At 38.0% G+C, this 23,341-nt stretch overlaps 1 protein-coding gene across 1 annotated transcript in view; it reads left to right on the top strand.

The window, feature by feature from the left end:
* LOC134676204 (GILT-like protein 1) overlaps positions 1–23,341 on the top strand; it is a 38,492-nt gene that overhangs the window by 357 nt on the left and 14,794 nt on the right. The window lies entirely within an intron of this gene.

The raw sequence follows: 23,341 nt of genomic DNA, 5'->3' as shown, positions 1-23,341 counted from the left end.
CCGCCAGCATCCTTGGTACAATGCCTCAAGGGCCTATTTTAGATTTAAGCTAGTTATTAATTTATTTTAGTATTTGTATTGTAGTACCTCTGTGTATTTAATTATGTAAATAAATGTTTTTTGTTTAATATTATAATTTTGATTTATACTACAGTTATATTACTATGATATTCAGGGTAACGATATATGTATAATTGAAAAAAAAATGGAATCAAATTAAAATTAGACATATTATCGTGATTTTTTCGTTTACAAAACAAAACCCTTACAAAACTTACCTAATCTAAGTAGTTTCCGTGTGACTTTTTCATGATATTGTAAAACGTGTAACATTTCAATATAATAAAAAAATAATAATATTGCGTTAGCCCCCTTTTAAGCTAATCCTTAATTATGGGTATCTCTACAGTAGAGACGTATGTAGTGTATATGTATAACCCTAGGTAGGCACCTAATATGTTAGGCACCTATATAGATATACTATCTGTACCTATAGGTTCTTGTTAAAGCTAGCCTTGATGGATTCCAGTTATTCTGTGTATCGAGTGACCGTGTCGTCTACGGCTTTACGCTGACCACGTACATGTGTGTACATGTGTGTGTGTATACGTATATGTGTGTACATGTGTGTATTATGTATAATTATGTGTTAATGTACGTACATATTATGAATTAATAACCAAATTGTAGCAAAATAGTTATTTACGATACAAGTGCGGAAAAGAGGAAATTCTTAAATTCTCGCACGTGTATTATGTCTTACATATTATTATGGCCCTTTAAACTTTTGACATACGCACGAAAAGTGCTGTTTCCCGCACTAGTGCGGAAAGTAGGACCATATGTACTTTAAAAACTATTTTAATTATATGATTGATTTTCGTAGTCAACACTGTTCTATTAAATTTCACTAAGGATTTTGTTAAGAATTAAAAAGTTGTTAACCATTATAACTTGCATCAACAATTGCGACATTTACCTTAAGGGCTTACTTAAAATATTTAAAATCGCTTGAAGTATTAATTTGTTATTCGTTATTCGTGATCGTTAAGATCTGTACGTACCTAATACATAGTACAATCAAAATTAAAAGTAGGTATTTTGTAAAGCGCAATAAAATTACATTGTAGCAAATAATTTCGAAAGTAAACTGCAGAGATATATATATTATATTATCCCTATTTTGTACATTCAACTGTAAAAATATGGGTGCACAAATCATCTCAAAAATGTATCCTATAGCTCTTATCTTATGACAGCGAATTAAGAACTATGGGACATATTTTTACAGTTGACTGTAAGTACCATAAAAAAAGTTAAAAATTCTCAATTTGACCCAAATCAGTTGTTTTTGTTCATATTCATGGACATGCAATACGTTGCAAATAGGGTTGCCAGATGGTCGGGATTTGGCGGGATTCTCCAGATTTTTAGCACGTGTTCCCGATTCCCGATGAAGTGAAAATTGTCCCGAAAAACAGCTTCACGTTATAAAACAATAATTTCATGTTCCGAACTGTCGTCGAGCGAGCGGGCGACCGGCGTCGAACGCGTAGCTAACGTAGTGCCAATAATGTAAAATATCGTTGTTTTTAATACGATTACTTTTTTTTTTCTGGCATACTCCCTGCAATTTTGCACAGGGTGAATTTGCCAATGTCGGTGTTGACTTTCACACGTGAGGATAATACAATACTTACAATTACTTACTTATAATTACTTTAATTTGAAAGTATTTTTTTCCCCGACTCAAGTCCCAAAATCCCGAAAAATTGATATTTTTTCCCGATAATAGCGCCTTTCGACCTGGCAACCCTAGTTGCAAAACAAATATCTCGATCACCTTGGACAATACCCGTGTCCACATATCCATATATAATTGATTTATGTACGTTATCTACTCATAATGCATTAAAATTCCACTTTAGTCATGCATGACATTGTTTGTATGCGATGGTTGATACAATTGTTAACTACAAAAATCAGGAAACATTGGTCAATACTGATTTAGTTATAGTGATGTTTCGAAAGATTTTCAATGCCATTTGACAATCAATAACGGTGCCTAATTCAGTTTGTAACTCATTGTTGTCATAACGTTAATATCCCAGTGCTCGACACTGTTCCAATAGTTGCCACCTTCAGTCTTAATTCGAATGTCACACTGTCAAATACTAGGACTACGACTAAACTGTACCTACCTACTTAGAATTAATGTAAAAGTGGAAACGAAAATTTTGTCCTCTAGAGTGCAAAGTGATTTGATGCAAAGTTCTTCATGTTAGTGAGTAGGAATAATAGAATATAATAGAATAGAATCCTTTATTGATAGATAGATAGATAATTTCTTTTTCACCTCAGCAGCTCGAACAAGGGTACTTTGCTTCTTAAAAACAGTGAGCAAAATGCGATTTTGCTCACTGAGTCATTTTGTCTCACTCAGTGAGCAAAATCGCATTTTGCTCACTTAGTGAGACAGTATGAGTGAGCAAAATCGCATTTTGCTCACTGAGTGAGACAAAATGTCATTCAAGTGACTTTTATAGTCAAATGTCATTTCAACATGCGGGGTCTAATACAAGTTCGATATACTTGGGTTCTATTATCTCTGTCTCTCTAGGTATGTTCTCACTGCTTAGGGTGAAAAATTTTGTGTACTACACGAGATCAAAGTTATTTACATCTCGTGCGCTTTTGAATCCCTCACTACGCTCAAGATTCTTCTTCTTCAAGAGCTCAAGAAGAAAAGAAGAATCTTTTGTTTGCACGGGACTCAAAATAAGCACTCGAAGAAATATCAAACTTTGATCTCTTCTTGTACAAATAACTATATTCTTTATGCGAACCATGATACATAATAAAGTTAGTTACAATAATAGTAATAATATAATATAATAATAATAATAATACAGAACGGCGGAACAGGGGTGCCCTCTCGGCCGCTTGGATTGACTACAAGAAGGCCTATGATTCGGTGCCTCATTCATGGTTGGGGAGGGTCTTAGAGTTGTATAAAGTTGATGCAGCTTTGAGAGCCTTCCTAAGCGCGTGTATGGGACAGTGGACCACAGTCCTTCGTCAACCAGGTGGCAGGGACGACCGTCCTGGCCCGCAGGATTTTATAAGGATTGAGCGAGGAATTTTTCAGGGCGACAGTCTGAGTCCCCTGTGGTTCTGCCTAGCTTTAAATCCCCTCAGCACCCTGCTGAAGGATTTGGGACTAGGTTGCCGGCTTCGGAGAGAGGGTGAAGTCATTTCTCACCTTCTGTACATGGATGACCTCAAATTATTTGCACCAAACAACCAAGACCTGTCGGAGCTACTGAAAACCACGGAAGTCTTCAGTAGTGCCATCAACATGGAGTTTGGTGTCGATAAATGTGCGGTTATGCATGTACAGCGGGGGAGGGTTGTAAATTCAACAAATTTACAACTGTCTGAGACAATGTCTTTCAGGTCTATCTCTGAATCAGAAACCTATAAATACCTCGGTATGTCACAGTCGTTGGGTATTGAGGACGAGGGTATTAGACGGTCGGTGAAGGAGCGCTTTTTCAGTCGGCTCACAAAAGTCCTTAACAGTCTTTTGTCAGGAGGCAACAAAGTGCGCGCCTTCAACGCCTGGGTAATGCCCCTACTCACATACTCCTTTGGCATACTAAGGTGGACTCAGACCGAGCTGGACGCCCTGGATCGGAGGGTCCGATCACTGCTCACCACACATCGCATGCTACACCCACGCTCGTCAGTTATGAGATTGTACATCCCACGGAAGTGTGGAGGCCGAGGCTTCCTAAACGCCAAGGATCTCCACAACCGCGAGGTGTACAATCTCAGGAACTATTTCCTTAACAACGAGTGTGGGATGCATCGTGATGTGGTGGCAGTAGATAGGAACCTCACGCCGCTTTCCTTGGCAAACGAGAACTGGCGCAAACCTGTGGTACTAAGTACTGCGGATCGCAAGGCGGCATGGGAGAGTAAGGTGCTACACGGGCGGTTCTACAAGGCCCTCACGGGACCCGATGTGGACCTGCTCGCGTCGGTGAACTGGTTACGATTCGGGGACCTCTTCGGAGAAACCGAGGGTTTTGCCTGTGCAATTGCAGACGAAGTGATGATGACGAACAACTATCGGAAATATATCCTGAAGGACGGTACGGTCGACATTTGTCGGGCATGCCGCCGTCCCGGAGAGTCACTCAGGCATATCATTTCCGGTTGTTCTCATCTTGCTAACGGCGAGTACTTGCACAGACATAATCTCGTAGCCAGGATTATTCACCAGCAACTTGCTCTTCTATATGGCCTTGTGGACTGCGAAGTACCGTACTACAAGTACTCACCTGCGCCTGTTCTCGAGAATGGTCGTGCCACGCTCTATTGGGATCGATCTATCATCACTGACAGGACTATTGTAGCCAATAAGCCTGATATTGTGATAATAGATCGATCGCAACGTCGGGCCATGCTCGTTGACATCACCATCCCCCATGATGAGAATCTCGTGAAGGCCGAGAAGGACAAGTCCAGTAAGTACCTAGACTTGGCTCACGAGTTAACCGCCATGTGGGATGTTGATTCGACGATCATTGTCCCGATAGTCGTTTCAGTGAACGGTTTAATAGCGAAGAGTCTCGACCAACATCTCGAGAGACTCTCGCTAGGTGGTTGGATCAAGGGACAGATGCAGAAGGCGGTGATCTTGGACACGGCGCGGATAGTACGTCGGTTCCTCTCTCTGCAGCCCTGACCACCGGTAGCTTGGGCCTTGCCCCGCTGCTGGCGGCACCCTAGGTTAGGTTTTTTATAATGTGTTTATATGTATTTTTATTGTTTTGTAAGTGTTTTTATATTTTACTTTTATATTCATATTATAAAAATACCTAACCTAAGACGATAAATAAATAAAGAGAAAATAATAATACCAAGTCCAGTAAGTACCTAGACTTGGCTCACGAGATAACCGCCATGTGGGATGTTGATTCGACGATCATTGTCCCGATAGTCGTTTCAGTGAACGGTTTAATAGCGAAGAGTCTCGACCAACATCTCGAGAGACTCTCGCTAGGTGGTTGGATCAAGGGACAGATGCAGAAGGCGGTGATCTTGGACACGGCGCGGATAGTAGGTACGTCGGTTCCTCTCTCTGCAGCCCTGACCACCGGTAGCTTGGGCCTTGCCCCGCTGCTGGCGGCACCCTAGGTTAGGTTTTTTATAATGTGTTTATATGTATTTTTTATTGTTTTGTAAGTGTTTTTATATTTTACTTTTATATTCATATTATAAAAACCCTAGCCTAAGAGAAATGATGAATAAAACAACAATAATAATACGATACAAGTGCGGAAAAGAGGAAATTCGACACGAGTTGCGAATTATCTATTCGCACGTGTATCGTACAACGTTTTACAGTACATATGGCCCTTTAAACTTTTGACATCGCACGAAAAGTGTTATTTTACGCACTAGTGCGGGAAAATAGGACCATATGTACTGTAAAAACATTTTAGGATGTCTTTTAATCGATAAGTTTGAAATTACGGTATTCATTTTGATTAAACCGAGCTACAGCTAATATTTTTCTCGCACTGATACGTAATTTTGTTATACATTACTTATTGGGAATAGGACTTCTTTTCCTGCTAGCGGTAACAGTGACATTAGAGTTAGACCAAGAAAAGTCTGCAGCGATTTTGATAGCCCACGCAGGGCAAGCGTTATATAATTAATTTCATAGAAGTTTAACGTTTAAAAACGACACACACTGCGTGGGCTATCATAATCGCTGCAGACATTTCTTCGTCTAACTCTACTTCCTTTCCTTGCAAAAAATTGCCGTGTGAAGACTATAGTGTCATTTTGTCATTGAACCGAGTTGACAGGGTCAAAAGCCCCACTTTAATTTGATAAGACGTTTCCTCGTGCCGTCGCCCTCATTCGGACCCTTGCTTGTCGTTGGATTTATCTGGTTTTCGCCCTCCGCGACTGAGTAGGTCACACGTAAAGCCCCCTCCACACTCGTGCGCGAATCGCGGCTTCGCCCGGTATTCACGCACATAGTCTGGAGGGGGCTTAAGAACTTAAAGGGTGAGTACTATTAAATTGTCGCTAACATATTCCGTTTTTTTTCTAGACTCTCAACCTTTTTGGTAAAACTTATTATATATATCAAAATTAGAATGTATTGGCATCTTTTATTCTTAAAAAAAAACATTCACTTGTATTTGTCTTTCAAGATGTCGTCAAAGGAAAAAAGCGTGCGCGATTTAATTTTGCAAAAATTTACTATGAATCCCTATATATCTACTTTGGAACTTGCAAAATCGTGCAATACAACTCGGAGAACAGTGCAAAGGACCATAAAAAAGCTAAAACGAGGTAAAACTACTGAAAGAAAGCAGCGAGAGGGTCATCCGACAAGAAAACGGAACAAAAAGTTGGAATCAAAGGTGTGTAAACTGTTTGATCAGAATCCGGCTATTTCGTCCCGAGATGTGTCCAAAAAAGTTGGAACAAGCCAAAGCAATGTACAAAAAATAAAAAAAAACTGCGGTATTGTTACTTACAAAAAACAAAAAGCTCCGAAAAGAACGGTTGATCAGTATAATCGAGCAGTTCGACGTTCTAGATTATTGTACGCTTTGTTTGTTCAAAATACAGCAGGTTGCTTAATCATTGATGACGAAACGTATGTAAAGGCTGATTTCAAATCAATACCAGGCAATCAATACTTTTCTTCCCGCAACGTCTCGGGTCTGCCTGAATCAGAAAAAGTGATTCCAGTCGAGAAATTTGCCAAAAAGTTCCTCGTGTGGCAAGCGATATGCCAGTGCGGTATGAGAAGTTCGCCTTTTGTAACCACTGGCACAATTAACACAGATATTTATATATCCGAATGCCTAAAGAAAAGGTTGTTGCCACTTATTAAAAAGCACAATTGTTCGACATTATTTTGGCCGGATTTGGCAAGTTGCCATTATTCATCTAGAGCTATGGATTGGTATAATTTGAATTCTGTCGATGTTGTACCAAAGGGATTAAATCCGCCAAATTGCCCAGAATTACGGCCGATAGAAAAATACTGGGCAAATATAAAAACAAAATTGCGGAAAACATGCCAACCGGCCACATCATTGCCCGATTTCAAAAGGAAGTGGATTAAATGTACTAAATTTATCACAAATGATTCCGTGCAAAATTCTATGAGTCGGGTCAAGAGTAAAGTCCGAGAATTCTCACGTCGCGCGTCGTGCTCTAGACAAACAATAAAACGGTTTTAGCTCGCCTATTTTATCATAAACTTACCAATAATAAACATTTTTGAATTTTATTGTATAAAATTTTATTCAAATTGCGACAATTTAATAGTACTCACCCTTTATTTCATTAGTTGCATCCACTTGAAACCAGACTTAAGTCACAGAAGAAATAATAGTACTACCGTCACAGAATAAATAATAGTACTAGGTACAGAGAAGATTCACTCTCTAACAAAACGCGTCTGTCACGATCAGCACAGATATGGCCGCTAGGTGGCGACAGAGCGCCACGCGCGGCTTATGGCAAACCCCAAAATTGGGGTCGAACGGATGTACTTTTAGCTACCTGTAGCAAAGCGACGAAATCGCGGAGTGAGCCACGCCTGCTACAAACCCGATGTTTGACAGCGATTCAGGGTCGAATCATGCTAATATGCCTTTCTAATATATGGCACTATCGGGCACTATCCCTTTCGGCTATTTAGGGTTGTCAAAATTCAAGTGATTATCTTACCTGTGATCGTGCACGCAAAAGGAAGTCATGTGGTGCCAACCCTAAAAATTGCTCGGAGCAATGCTGAGCCGAGCGGAGCCGAGTTCGACCGAAGTCAGGAGTGTCTCCCCATTGATTCAGTGTCGAATCATGCTATCCCTTTCTAATTGGCACTATCCGTTTCGGCTATTTAGGGTTGTCAAAATTCAAGTGATTATCTTATCTGTCGTGTACGCATAATAAGGAAGTCAAGTGGTGCCAACTAATAAATGCTCGGAGCAATGCCGAGCCGAACGGAGCCGAGTCCGACCGAAGTCAGGAGTGTCTCCCCACTGCTTAAGTAACGTTCAACACACGGCACACGGGTCACAGGTCATCCAACCTGTAGGTAATGTAGAAGACAGACCAAGCAATTGTGACCCCAAAGGTTAGCGGCATACGAGTTTAGGTACAAGCATATAGCGATAGTTGTGAAAGTATCGCACTGGACGATACTTGCCCTCGATTTCACTGTTTTGTTTTAAAGGGTTATGTAAATTTTACGTACTTTGGTGTAATTGATACTTACTTGTATTACGTACTTATACGTATTTAAATTCAGCTAAAACCTACCTATAGTTCGTTTTTTTAGCATTAGAAATAAGGTAAACAATCTTGATGCGTCTTTTAATTGAAAAACACATTTTAAAAATAAGTTACGGCAAATATGTAACAATTATGAATCTAATAAAATCATTTATATTCTTCTGCTTTCATAAGCGTTTTTCAATTAAAAGACATGTCAAGATCGCTTACCTTCTTGCAAGTTCTTGCTAATGCTAAAAAAACGAACTAAAAGAACTTAGGTGCCCTAACCTAACAAAATTATAATAGAATACTTACACTGTAGAATATACCTACACTTTTTGGGGGATCATGCTTCAGTCAGAGTTCTATAGTTATTCTAGCATTTTTAACAAGCATACGGTCCGCCTGATGGTAAACGGTTACCGTAGCCCATGGATACCTGCAACTCTAAAGGTTGCCAAACCTAACACCCCGCACCCTCGTTGGCTCTGGCAAGTCTGGCAACCTTAATACTCACCGGCAGGAACACAACACTATATGAATAGGATCTAGTGTTATTTGGCTGCGTGGTTCTATTTCGTTCGTTAAGAACCTATTTACCCCACGTACATAATTTTAAATATCAATATTTGACTACTTTCCAATCATTGACACCGATAGGTAAGCAATTCTCAAAAAGATTGTACTTTTCGATCACATCTTAGATTTTTATAAAAACTGGTATGCTGGTAAAGTATAAAGCTAAACAACTTCCACCACATTTCCCAAAATGTCCCAAAAAGTTTCTAAGAAACATTTCTTTTTTGTTACCAAATGTGTAAGGAAATCTGGTAACTGGTAACAAGACAGAAAAGTTTTATAATAACTTTCTGGGACATTTTGGGAAATATGGTGGAAGTTGTTCAGCTTCATGTACTTGACGACCGGCCTAGTAGGTAGTGAACTAGTGACCCTGCCTGCTAAACCGATGGTCCTGCGTTCGAATTCCAGTAAGGGCATTATTTATTTGTGTGATGAACACTAATATTTGTTCCCGAGTCATGGGTGTTTTCTATGTATATAAGTGTGTATTTATATACATATATAAGTATGTATATCGTCGCCTAGCACCCATATTACAAGCTTTGCTTAGTTTGGGGCTAGGTTGATCTGTGTAAGATGTCCCCAATATTTATTTATTTATTTATTTATTTATCTAAGATGTGATCGAAACGTACAAACTTTTTGAGAATTGCTTAGATGTTAACAAGTGGGACATTATCAATGGTACTTTTACGTCCTCACACATACAGTTACAATAAGTAATGATCGTTCTGAAAACTGAGTATGTGGAAAAAACATAATAAACGAACTAATGGCATTTAAGAGTTAAATCCAGCTATGAGAAAGATCCCACGGCTATTGTACATTGTTCGGTATTATCGCAAATGTACTACTTTTATTACTTTGTGTACAGTCAGACACAAAAGTGGCTTCAGGTACGCAAAATCCTAATTTAACCCATTGACTACCAAGGGGTACCTTGGTGCCGGGATAAGTGATGTTTACCTGTACAAAACGTCAAAAAAATCTGCCCATAAATAGGTCAGGTGTTCACTGCTTGGCACAGGCCTCCTACATACCTAGGTATACGTAAGAAGGCTTGGGCTATAATCCCATGCAATGCGGGATGGGGACTTATTACACCTTGGATTTATTTCGCGTATGTATGCAGGTTTCGTCACGATGTAGGTATTAATTTACCGCAATGATAGTGATAAACAGCAAATGATATTCCGTACCTAAGTTTCGAAAAACTCATTGGTAGTCAGGAATTCAGGATTTGAGCCCGCGAAGTCCAGATTGAAAATCGGATGTCAAATCCTCTCGGCCACCACCGCTCGGCCACAAAAAGGCAATAGAAAATTAACACAATACTTTTTTCCAATAAATTATTTGTATTTGATGCATGGAAATGTGCATGTGTATTACCGTTTACATCTGTCATCTCGATACATTTTTACTTTTCGATCGGCATTTGTCCATAGGTAAATGATTGTCAATAAGCTTGATCTTAAAGAAACCTTGCCTTTATGTGAGGTTTATGTTCACTAACTAATAATGATGTCGGCGTGTTTATATTTTATTCAAGTAGACTGTTACTATGTACTTAGTTAAAGGCGGTGTAGAGAAACATAGTTCAAGGCATTAAGTCCGCCATTTGTTCATTTTGTTACCGTGCAATAAAGTTTAAATAAATAAATAAATAAATAGTTCATTATTTAATACAATAATTTGGCCAAGTCCGAGATAGCTCGAGGCATTTAGTGTTCCGTACGGCTACCATCAGTTTGGCATTGACATAAACGATATCGTGAACGTAATTTACTTCCTATAGGTATATCTCTTTCGCACTAATATGTCAGTACGAGCGAGATGCATAGAAAGTAAATTACGTTCACGCCCACGGTAGCGTTTATGTCAATGCCAAACTGATGGTAGCCGTACCGCTCGCATCCTTACATTTTACAGAGGTTGTTTGCCTGTTTTTAGGGTACCGTATTCAACTACACACACAGAACAATAGTACAAAGTGTCTAAGTGCGAAGGCCGAAGGCCGAGCTTTAGCAAAATGTCATCGCTTTAGCACAGAGCAATAGTACAAGTGTCTAAATGTGAAGGCCAAAGGCCGACCTCCGCGTAGCCCGAAGGCCCGAAGCGTCCAGGATGTCAGTGCTTTAACACAGAACAATAGTACAAGTGTCTAAATGCGAAAGCCGAAGGCCGAGCTCCGCGTAGGGCCGAAGGCCCGAAGCGTCCAGGATGTTAGTACTTAAACACAGAACAATAGTATAAGTATCTAAATGCGAAGGCCGAAGGCCGAGCTCCGCGTAGGGCCGAAGGCCCAAAGCGTCCAGGCTGTCAGTTCTGTATTTAACCACTGACATCTTGCAGGCGTCGGGCCTTCGGCCCTACGCGGAGCTCGGCCTCCGGCCTTCGCATTTAGACACTTGTATTAATTACCTGTGTTTAGAACTGACCTCCTGGATGCTTCGGACTTTCGGCCCAATGCGACTTCAGCCTTTGGATTTTGCGACTTAGACACTTGTACTTAAAAATACTTGGAAAAGTTACGGGAGGCGCGCGTCTGTCGGACGCTTCGGATCTTCGAATCGCTCCTTCGGCCTTTGCATTTAGTTAGATTCTTGTACTATTGCTTTGTGTTTGAATACCGAAGTCGAGCATCTCGCGAATGCTTGATGTATTATAATAATTTAGAGTAAGGCCAAGCGCGCACCACGATTTTTTGTCCTGCGATAATTTTGTCGCAGAAATGCAACGTATGTGTTTATATGTTAGTGCGCGCATATGCGACAAAAAAATCGCAGCGATTTTTAAATTGTGATTTGTCACATTTTTCCGCAATTGTTCGCGACGCGATTGTCGCAAAGTGAATTGCAGCATGCGGAGTTGTATGGCCCCGCGCGCACTATGATAATAAAATCGCACCCCGGCCGGACCTCAGTCGGCATTTCGCTCTCCAAACCCCAACATCTCGGCACCTGCACCTCCAATGGAGTCTCAAAATGAGACGCTAGATGTTGACCATTTAATTATGGAAATAGACGGGGATCACCAGTCATACAGCAATCGCATATTAAAGACACGTTTCATGACAAGCGACTGGTCGACTTTTTCATTTTCATCGCAGTGCGCGCAGTGAATTTTCTGCGATATATTACAGCGCGATTCTAAAATCGTGTCGCAAAAATTTATATCGTGGTGCGCGCTTGGCCTATAATACCTTAAAATGTAACATAACTCCTTCAATTTGAATTTAGAACTCATTATTATTTTTTATTTAATTTTGTTTCTAGTTCTATGCCATATATAGACTTTAATATTATTTAGAACTGCTAAAAAACAAGATCGGCTTACTTTAAATATTTCGTCAATTTTACCTTTGTTTCTAAAAAACTGTGATATTTAACTGTCATATACTATTTATTAATGTCTTCCAAAATTATTTTCTCGTAACAGGACTGAGGGGCTACCGCGTAAACCGAAATTCGCAATTTGCGGGGATCTTTCTCTTTTACTCCAATGAAGGCGTAATTAGAGTGACAGAGAAAAATGCTCGCAATTTGCGAACTTCTATTTTCTCGGTTATAGCCCTGAATCTTGTTGCTCACCGATCCGTTCAAAAATATACATAAGTACTGAATATAATTAATAGATATTATAATTATACAATTAATACAGAAATGTAATGATACTTAATGAAAAGGAATATTGTGTATATTGTTTCGACGAATCAGATACTCTCAATAAAATCTATACATGAGGCCAAAGCTGTTCATAAATATCAAATGACTTTATTATCTCTATACGCCTTACTAACTCTATGTGTCCTATTGTGGAAAAAAAAACACAACGACAGTCAAGAACGGAATTCTTAATTTGAATTTTTCAGATTTTTGAGATGCTAGTCCATTGCTTGGAAAGCCCGTTCGAAATTGAAACTTATTTGCAATATAATAAGGTCGTATTTTGTAGAACTCTCTCATACTTATAGTAGGCTATTAAGATAAAATTAAATATCCCACAAAAATAAGCAAGCAGAATTAAACTTTATGTCAAAGACATAAGTCATAAATTTCAATGCCAAAGTTTTAACTAAGGATGTTTCTCGCCTAATATGAATTGACCAGTGTAAGCATCAGTTAGCTAGCCCTAAGCAACCAAAGGTCAAGCTGCAGTTGAAAAACTAATAAAGATAAAGTTAAGCTGATAATTTTCCCGCCGTCTCCATGCTTCTTTAAGTTGGGTATTGACTGGTCAGCTGCCTGTTAGCTATAGTTTTCGCGAAAATCGCCAGGACAGAGGTGAAAATTTTTGTATGAAAACTTGCAACTTTAAATGCATTTTTTGACGAAACTATTGCAGTCTAAAATGAAGTCAAAATCAGTCCATCGACTCAATTTTTTGCAAGCTTTCTAATGGTACCCCACACGATTCTTACAAATGAAAAAAGTTTCAGCCTACCCCTCTCAACCCCCTAAATTTCCCCCTTTAATAAGAAATAAGCAGTTTTGACTTATTCACAATATGAGTGGTGGTAATTGCTATAACTGTTCCAAATTTTAGGTATCTATGTCAAACGGTCTCTGAGAAAAACGTATTTAACTGATTTGCAAGACCGAAGTGATCCCATAAGTGTTCCGTAAACAAAGTTTTGTACGGAACACTAAAAATTAAGGTCTTTTATTTAACTTGCAATGTATGTATGTTTGTATGTTCGAGTCAAAGCTTGCAAACTAAATTAGACCCATTTCCCATTACTCAATATGTGTGTGATAAGTGTTCCGCTTTTTCCACGGACTACGAAACCCTAAAGAACAGTCATGATTTCACCATTAAGTGCAGGACCCCTATTCGACAAGCGAAGTTTGACGTATCGTGTTGATCTCCCGTTGATGTGGGAAAAATCATAAGTTCTCGAATACGTACAATGTCAAAATTTGACATTAACAATCCACAGTTAGGGTGACAAGCAAACCAGACCGAGCCACCCTTAGTTTAGAGTTGAGTTTTGGTTGTACCAAATGATATTATCCACCGTTGATGGAATCAACCCATACAACCATTTCCAGTCGCCGTTACGACGCGGTGTAGACACATCTTGTGTCGACACCGTCTGTTTCGGTCACAATTCCAGTCGCAGAGTCGTCGCCGTGTCGACACAGTTACCAGAAATGGGGAAGGGTCGACACATGACACAAAGTGACATAAAGTGTGGTCGCCGTGTGCCAGTGTTGGCAAAATATCAATTCGAATTGACGATTGACGATTGAGGATTGACCGATCAATTCGAATTGACGATTGACGATTGACGAAACTAATTCTAAATCTACTGATTGAAGATTGACGATTACTAATCGTTAATTCGAATTGACCGGTCAATCCTCAATCCTCAATCGTCAATTCGGATTGACGATTACTTTGTATGTACACCTAATGTCCTTTTTATTTAGGCCATTTTTTGAAACTGACCAAATGCGTTCCGAAGCGGTGTCCGAGTTTACCAAAGGTTCCGAAACATGTTTCTGACGGCATTATGAAGGATGTCCTTTTTGGAACATTTTCGGGATTTTCCTTGAAATTAACCGATAGCGTTCAAAATCGATATCTGAAGTGCCCAAAGGTTTCGAAACTTGTTTCCGAGGGAAATATTGAGAGATGCCCTTTTTTGGGACATTTCTAGAAATTACCCGATTGCGTTTAAAATCGATATCTGAGGTAGCCAGAGGTTTCTAAACATCTTTTCGACTGCAATATTGAAAGGTGTCCTGTTTCGGGACATTTTAGTGACATTTTTTGAAAGTGACTGCTTGCATTCAAAATCGATATCTAAGGTGCAAAACATGGTTTCAACGGCAATATTTAGATTCTACCAGGGACAGGAACCGGTTACCTTAACCGGGGTTTTTCATAGGGTTATTTTAGAAGCGGTTGTAAAAACACCTACCATAACGGTAACCGTCTGATAAGGTAACACTTTGATTCGGTAACCGTATCAGATACGGTTAACCTCTGTTACCGGTAACCGAAATAAAAACCCAGTCTATTCAGTTACCTCATTATAAAGTTTTTGACCAGTTCAAACGATTGTAATCTTTATGCACACTTAAATTCAAGTTGTTATGGAATTATTTATTGATAAAAACAAAGAAAGGAATAAACAAACATAATAAAACTTACAAAACTAAAGATAAAAAATTTGCCCCAGGTCGCCGTCAACGGGCAAGGTGCCCAGAAGGCTGGCCGTATTTCCCCGCTGTATAGCGATGCTAATACGCTGGGCGAAATAGTGGCCAGCCCTCTGGTCACCAGAAGCCTCTATTAAGCGCGCCGACAAGTCTTTGTACAGTCGACGCGCACTTGGCCCCCACGGCCCCAAAGTTTCGACACCAAACGCCGCAAATATGTAGCTGCTTCCCAGAGCGGCATACTTGCGGCGCTTGAGGCTTTCGGCTGAGGAAGCCGCAGCGCCAGCAGAATCTTTGGTGCTTGGAACATGGGACGGTGCCAGGGTATCAACGCAAGTAGCGTCCCAAACTAGCGGCCGACCCATGCTCCAAGGCACCAGTGTCATTCCGTCGGGTCTCTTGCCGTCATCCCTGGCCAGACCGCTGGGCTCGAGGACTGCAGGTACTTTGGCACTAACAAGAGCCCGACGGAGGACATCATTTATACTGGCATGGCGGGGAATCCTGCCAGCGCTTCGAGCACATGAGAGGCCATGGTGGCCAAGAATGTCCACCGTGATGCCACATTGACAGCGATGTGGCTGATTGGTAGATGCCCCTAAACGTAAGCTAGCTGCTAGGCGGAAGGTAGTATTGTCTAGAAAAGTCCCAATGTTTGGAGAGGGTAGCGCCTGCAGCCACAGACCTGACTCCCACTCTGCAGTCGCAAGGAGACGAGCTCGGTCTGTCGAACTAGGTGACGTATCTAAAAGGTTTTTCCGTACTAGTTGACAGAGCGGCTCGTCCCACTGCCTCTGCGAGCAGGGATTTTCAGGCAGGTCTGTGTTGGGACAGGTTATAGACCAGACGTTCTTGGCCTCGGAGCAGTGTGCGGCCTCTATAGATCCAATAGAAGGACCTAGTATTTTCCCTATAAGGCTTTGAGCACCATGCACCGAGGACAAGAACGCAGGTAAGGATACACAAGAAATTTTGCGGATGCCCAGGCCGCCAAACCTAATGGGTAGGCTAGCCTGGGTCCAAGACCTTTCGTCAAAAGAGATGTTAAAGATGGATGTGAGTGTTTCAACTACCAATGTATCTAATTTTGAGACCAAGTTGGGGTGCTTCCAAAGATGGGTTCCGCGAAGAATATACGTGAATTTTGGAACGAAAAGACAATGCTTAACGATCGAATAGGCTGAATGTAGATTAATTTTGGCCAGGCGGTGTGATGTAGCTGTAAAATTTTGAATTTTTGAGTCAACGAAATTTTCAAAGGATTGGTCTAAGACGGGACAGCCAAGGAGGTGAAGCGATTCTTTGTTTACAATTTTGATACCAGGGGCGAGTTGTCTAAAAAGGTTGATTGTATTGTCCTTGTCCGGACAGGAATCTGTAATAAAAAGTTCGCATTTGGAAAAATTTAGTGAGAGGCCAATTTCTTTCAGGTCTATGTTAGTTGTTATTGAATAACCGAGGTTGGCATGAGCGATCTATGAAGCCTCCAGCATAAACAAGTTTTTTTGCCGTTCCTCTGTTTATCTTTATATCTACCTGTGTGGTGTGTTCTTATTATAAATCTTATTATATTATAAATAAAAGAAATAAAGTAAAAGAAATAAATAAATAAAATAAATAAAATAAATAAAATAAATAAAATAAATAAAATAAATAAAATAAATAAAATAAATAAAATAAATAAAATAAATAAAATAAATAAAATAAATAAAATAAATAAAATAAATAAAATAAATAAAATAAATAAAATAAATAAAATAAATAAAATAAATAAAATAAATAAAATAAATAAAATAAATAAAATAAATAAAATAAATAAAATAAATAAAATAAATAAAATAAATAAAATAAATAAAATAAATAAAATAAATAAAATAAATAAAATAAATAAAATAAATAAAATAAATAAAATAAATAAAATAAATAAAATAAATAAAATAAATAAAATAAATAAAATAAATAAAATAAATAAAATAAATAAAATAAATAAAATAAATAAAATAAATAAAATAAATAAAATAAATAAAATAAATAAAATAAATAAAATAAATAAAATAAATAAAATAAATAAAATAAATAAAATAAATAAAATAAATAAAATAAATAAAATAAATAAAATAAATAAAATAAATAAAATAAATAAAATAAATAAAATAAATAAAATAAATAAAATAAATAAAATAAATAAAATAAATAAAATAAATAAAATAAATAAAATAAATAAAATAAATAAAATAAATAAAATAAATAAAATAAATAAAATAAATAAAATAAATAAAATAAATAAAATAAATAAAATAAATAAAATAAATAAAATAAATAAAATAAATAAAATAAATAAAATAAATAAAAATAAAAAAAATAAAAATAAAAAGAATAAAAATAAAATGAATAAAAAAAATCAAGTAAATAAAATAAATAAGATACATTAAATAAATAATATATAAAATAGTACTCCCGGTCCTGTAATAATAAAATTATAGGTCGTCAGTCAATACTGACATCAGGAACATGTTTTCGAACCTCTGGGAACCTCAGATATCGAATTTAAGTCCAGTAAGTAAGTCCCAAAAACTTTTAGGGACCTATGGTCGACATCGATTACGAATATGAACTTAATCGGCCAATTTCGAAAAATGTCCCAAAAAGGGACATCAGTCAATACTGACATCAGGAACATGTTTTCGAACCTCTGGGAACCTCAGATATCGAATTTAAGTCCAGTAAGTAAGTCCCAAAAACTTACACCTTTGAAAAGTAATCTTAGGGACTATGGTTAATCTAGATTGAGAATTGATTTAATCCGAATTGAGGATTGATGCTTTAATTCAAATTGATTCAATCGGATTGCCGCGTCAATCAGAATTGATTCAATTCGAATTGATCAATCCGGATTGATCAATTCGGATTGACGCGTCAATTCGATTGATCAATCCGGATTGATTTAGTTCAGATTGATGCCAACACTGCCGTGTGCACACATTGTTTCGGGTTTGCGACTACTTTATGCCAAAATCATTCGTTCATTCGTTCATTTCGTTCCTGTCAAATGGAAACTGTCAGATGGAAAAATGCTTAAATAAAAATAAGTGACATTAATACGCCATCTCTAAAACGGATTACAAGACGTAATTATATATTGTTTGCATTTATATTACAATAGGACTTAAATTATTATGGGGAATTAAACTGCTCGAGTGATTTGATAAACTAAGTGTAATATAATCAACGCGCCACCACATTGTTTTAGTTTAGCCGGAAATGAAATTGTTTACTTCTCAGTGCCTGTGTTCATAACTATATTATTTGATGCATTTTTAGTACTTCGATGCGTATACTATACTTTAATAACAGAAATAACGCTTTACATACTACGAAACTTGTTAATTATGATGTATAAATATGGTTTAAGGCTGAGAAATATTGCAGTCACAAAGTAGTCGCAAATGTTTCGACTTTGTGTCGACTCTGTGTTGACACATGACACGCGCTGTCAAAAATAATAACAAAGTTACTGGATTTGCAAAATGGCTCCTTGTGTTCATTCGTTTTCAGATATTCTCAAAGTGTAAGAGCCATGCCGTGGAATAAAAAAAAGTTAATCCTCATATTTTAATCGCGATTAATTTAGTCGACCTAACATAGATTGAAATTGCATTAATCTGAATATTAATCGAATAAATTATCGATTAAATCTCGATTGAAAGTTGACAGGGGGACATTTTTGTACGTAAATGGAATAGGATTTGCATGTAAATATTTCCCACCTTTTCGGGGCGGGGACAAATGGGAACACACAATTTTTGGATGTATTCCCATTTATTCCCGCAGGGAACAGATGAAATAGGATTTGAAAGTAAATATTTCCCATTTTTTCCCCCCTTATCGGGCTGGGGACAAATGGGAACACACAATTTTCGGATGTAATCCCATTTATCATTTATCCTCGCAGGAAACAGATGGAATAAGATTTGCATGTAAATATTTCCCATTTATTCCACCTTATCGGGGTGGGGACAAATGGGGACACACAATTTTCAGATGTATTCCCATTTATCCCCGTAGGGAACAGATGGAATAGGATTTGCATGTAAATATTTCCCAATTTTCCCACCTTTTCGGGGTGGGGACAAATGGGAACACACAATTTTCAGATGTAATCCCATTTATCCCCGCAGGGAACAGATGGAATAGTATTTGCATGTAAATATTTCCCATTTTTTCCCACCTTATCGGGGTGGGGACAAATGGGAACACACAATTTTCGGATGTAATCCCATTTATCCTCGCAGGGAACAGATGGAATAGGATTTGCATGTAAATATTTCCCATTTTTTCCACCTTATCGGGGTGGGGACAAATGGGAACACACAATTTTCGGATGTATTCCCATTTATCTCCGTAGGGAACAGATGGAAATGATGGAATAGGATTTGCATGTAAATATTTCCCATTTTTTCCCACCTTATCGGGATGGGGACAAATGGGAACACACAATTTTCAGATGTACTCCCTGGCGTGACAATGTGACGTAACGTGACAGGTGCGACATTTCGACAAGTCTCATTGTTGCTGACGTCACAGGCATCCATTGGCTACGGTTATCGCTTACCATCGGGCGGGCCGTATTCCTGTTTGTCACCATCATTGTATTATTTTTAAAAACTTTATTATATCGGCAAAAACATGTATTTCTTTTGCGATGTTTATGATGATAATGATGGAAATTGTCACAAGATTTCAAAGAACTTTCGGTAATTCTTGAGTTCTGTGTCGGAATTTCGTGACAATTGTCGTATTTCTTGTGACAAATGTCATTAGCTTCGCAAAATAAGTACTTATTAACTGGCGATATAGTGGAGTTTTTTTTTAATTAACATGTTGGTGGCAAACAACCACACCGCCCGTCTGATGGTAAGCGTTTACCGTAGCCCATGGAGGCCTGTGACTTCAATTACAGTGATGTAGACAATAGGGAATATTAGGCAAAGCTCTGCGTAGGTGGCACTAGTAGTACACATACAGTAAACAAACATGCGTCACTACGTCACTCATATATCGCCTATCGTGAAACACGACAATCGAGGGTTCGGTTTCTGCCTCTCTATCACTCTCGCATATTCGAGCGATAAAGAGGCGGATAACTAAATTTCGATTTTCGCGTTTACCGGTAGGCACTTGTTAACAAACCGCCTTGATGCATCAATGTCATATTTTATTGTCTTTGAAAACTTGTCAAAAAACAGTTTAAGGCACAGTATGTATAAGTTAGTCTATGAATTTACTGAGTCGGTAGTGCTGCACTCTGGCGGCAGAACATTGCAGTAATATACCCTATTGTTGGACCTGTCACGTCCTAAAACCTATAAAACAATATTCATGACGACTTTTATGACAACATGCGTAGCCGCCATCTTGGATTATAAAATGGTCATCATTTTCGAATTCTGCACTCCCTAAAACCTATAAATCGACATCCGTGACGACGCAAGTTATCTTTATTTTCAGATCTAATCAATTGCTACAGAATACAAAGGACAAAAAAAGAAGCAAGGAGGTAATGAAACAAGCAAAAATACTGATGATTCCTCGACGCAATTGGATGATTCTTAAATTGTGTCCAGATTTTCTTGTCATAAAAGTTTTTATTTTTCACATGGAACTACTTTTTAGGTTATTTTGTTTCATTCACTCAAAAGAATTAGGTAGGTTCTACTGCAGTGCTACTACTGGTGTTAGGTCACTTTCGAGTTTCGCTCGACACATTTATAAATCTGGCATTTCTTAACATTATTAAAAAAAAAGATTACACATCGACTGTATATCGATAGCAGAATCATTTCGTTGCGGGAAAACAACCACTAAAATTTCACGGTGTATAACTCACACAAGCTCCGTGACATTTCGACCTTGTAATTTTTTTAATGTTTTTGTTTATATATGCGTATCTCACTAGAATAATATAATCAAGGTATGTTTATGTTTGATGGTTGAAATAGTAACTCTAAAAATTATATTTGTGTCTTATATTCCTGCCGAAGACTTTTATTTTTCCTTTTCCTTCTACACAAGTTAGGCCAAGTAATAAGAATTGAGGGCTCTCAATTTTATCTTGACTTCTACATCAGTAAAGCTACGAGGCCATGTTTGGTATCGTTTTCGTATAAATTCACAGTACCAAATTTACTTATGGTATCACATTGACACCATTCCGAAGTAAAAACATATAAACTTATTAAAATACTTTCTTTTAAACTCCTCTTCACGCTTAAACTGCTGAACAGTTTTAATTTAAAGGTACACATATATTTTGAGTCCCGAGACAGGACATGATAAGTTATGTCAAAAATCATCCTTTAAAGGTGTGAAATGTGGTGCAGGGCGGAATTCAGAATTGAATTCTTGAAGTTAATACTTACTGTTTAAGTTTAGGTTTGAAGTCATGTTTTTTATCATTTTCAACTAAATCAAAGATGTAGAATTGTAGACCATCCCAAATTTCATATAAATCGGTTCAGCGGTTATTGATTGTCCGTACAAATTTTCACGCCACTTTTCACACCTTCAAAAGATGATTTTGGTTATAAGATCTATCCTATGTCCTGTTCCGGGACGCAAACTATTTCTATACCAAATTTCAACGAAATCGGTTCAGCGGTTAAGCGTCAAGAGGAGTTTAAAAAATACCGGCCAAGTGCGAGCCGGACTCGCGTATTAAGGGTTCCGTACATTAAGTCCGCCTCGCGCTTGGCTGCACATTTCTAATAGGTTTTCCTGTCATCTTAATAATCGTGATAGGTAAAGGACTATTTTGTGTATTTTTTCATTTTTTGGGTATAAAATCAATTTGTTTACGTTATATGTCCGTCTTTGGGTCCCTAATTTACATATATATACCAAATTTCAACTTAATTGGTCCAGTAGTTTCCGAGAAAATAGGCTGTGACAGACGGACAGACATACAGACGCACGAGTGATCCTATAAGGGTTCAATTTTTTCCTTTTGAGGTACGGAACCCTAAAAAAATTGTTTTTAAATTTTGTGGAACTAGCCTAGCACCTTCACTGATGTAGAGATCAAGATAAAATTGAGAGCCCTAAATAAAGTTTCAAGAGCGATCTCAAAAACTATTCAATATATGGAAAAAATTGACTAAATAAACTTGTAACAAATTAAATTAACTTTCATTTTCTATAAGTGGCCATGTCGCTACGATGCATAGTTTCCGAGATATAATCGAAAAACCGGAAAATGGGACCTTCAAAGCCCCCTCTCTCCCCCCCGCTCAAAGGCTACGGCCGAGGACTTTTGATATGTTCACCTCCTAACTTGTCCAAACCAAGTTAAGGAGCCAAAAATTGTGTTCCGAGCATTTCCTTCTACAACTTTATTGAGCATTCGTTGCCTGACCTAGTAGCGTATTGCATTTCTTTAAAAACTTTTCTGTAAAAGGTTGACGGGTGTTGGGTGTTTATATGGTTTTGGTCGATTTTTATCATTCGCATCGCCCATGATGACTTACTAGAATTACGAGCACACGAGACACTAATAGTAGTTTGACAAACCTTGGTTTTCAAGAGGTATTTTATATTGACATTTGCTGTCACAAATTTGCTGTCAGATTTAGTCGCAAACCGCACGCAAAGTGCACACAAATGTGTCGACACCTTGTTACGGAAAAGTGTAGACACGGCGACGACACTTTGTTTCGAAACAATTCTAGACACATTGTGTGGACTCTGTTACGACACATCTGACATTTAGTTACCACTTTGATGATTCTGCGACTGGAATGGTTATATGGGAACACTCAGTATGCGATAAAATCAACTGTTGATTTGACGTGGATGCGAAATCTGACAGTTGTACATGTCGAATTTGGCCCCAGATTTCACAATCTCACTTCATTTGCCTAGATGAGAGAAGAGGTACCTACCTACTTTTGCTGCTACCTGTACCAATCTGTAACGGACTGTAGATGTAGATATCATTTTACATGACTTAAATTTAGTGAGAATTTCTTGTGAAACGAATTTAAACAAAGATACTAAAGAGTTTTTGCATTAAAGTTAAAGTATTTGGTTATTAAGATAAATCCAGCATAAATATAGAAAGGTCATGTTATTTTATGTTGGTCAAAAATGACCGCTGCGTTGTTTTTAATATCCGTATCAAAATTGTGTGTAGGTATATTTGTTCACCATCAACTTTAGGTAGAACAGTGATACTTTCAATCCAGAGGCTATGGATTGAATTGAAACCCCGACCC

This window comes from Cydia fagiglandana, chromosome 24, assembly GCF_963556715.1.
Source record: "Cydia fagiglandana chromosome 24, ilCydFagi1.1, whole genome shotgun sequence".
In the NCBI taxonomy this organism is placed as follows: Eukaryota; Metazoa; Arthropoda; class Insecta; order Lepidoptera; family Tortricidae; genus Cydia; species Cydia fagiglandana.
Note: the sequence above shows the minus strand (reverse complement) of the source record. Positions and strands in the feature narration are given on the sequence as shown.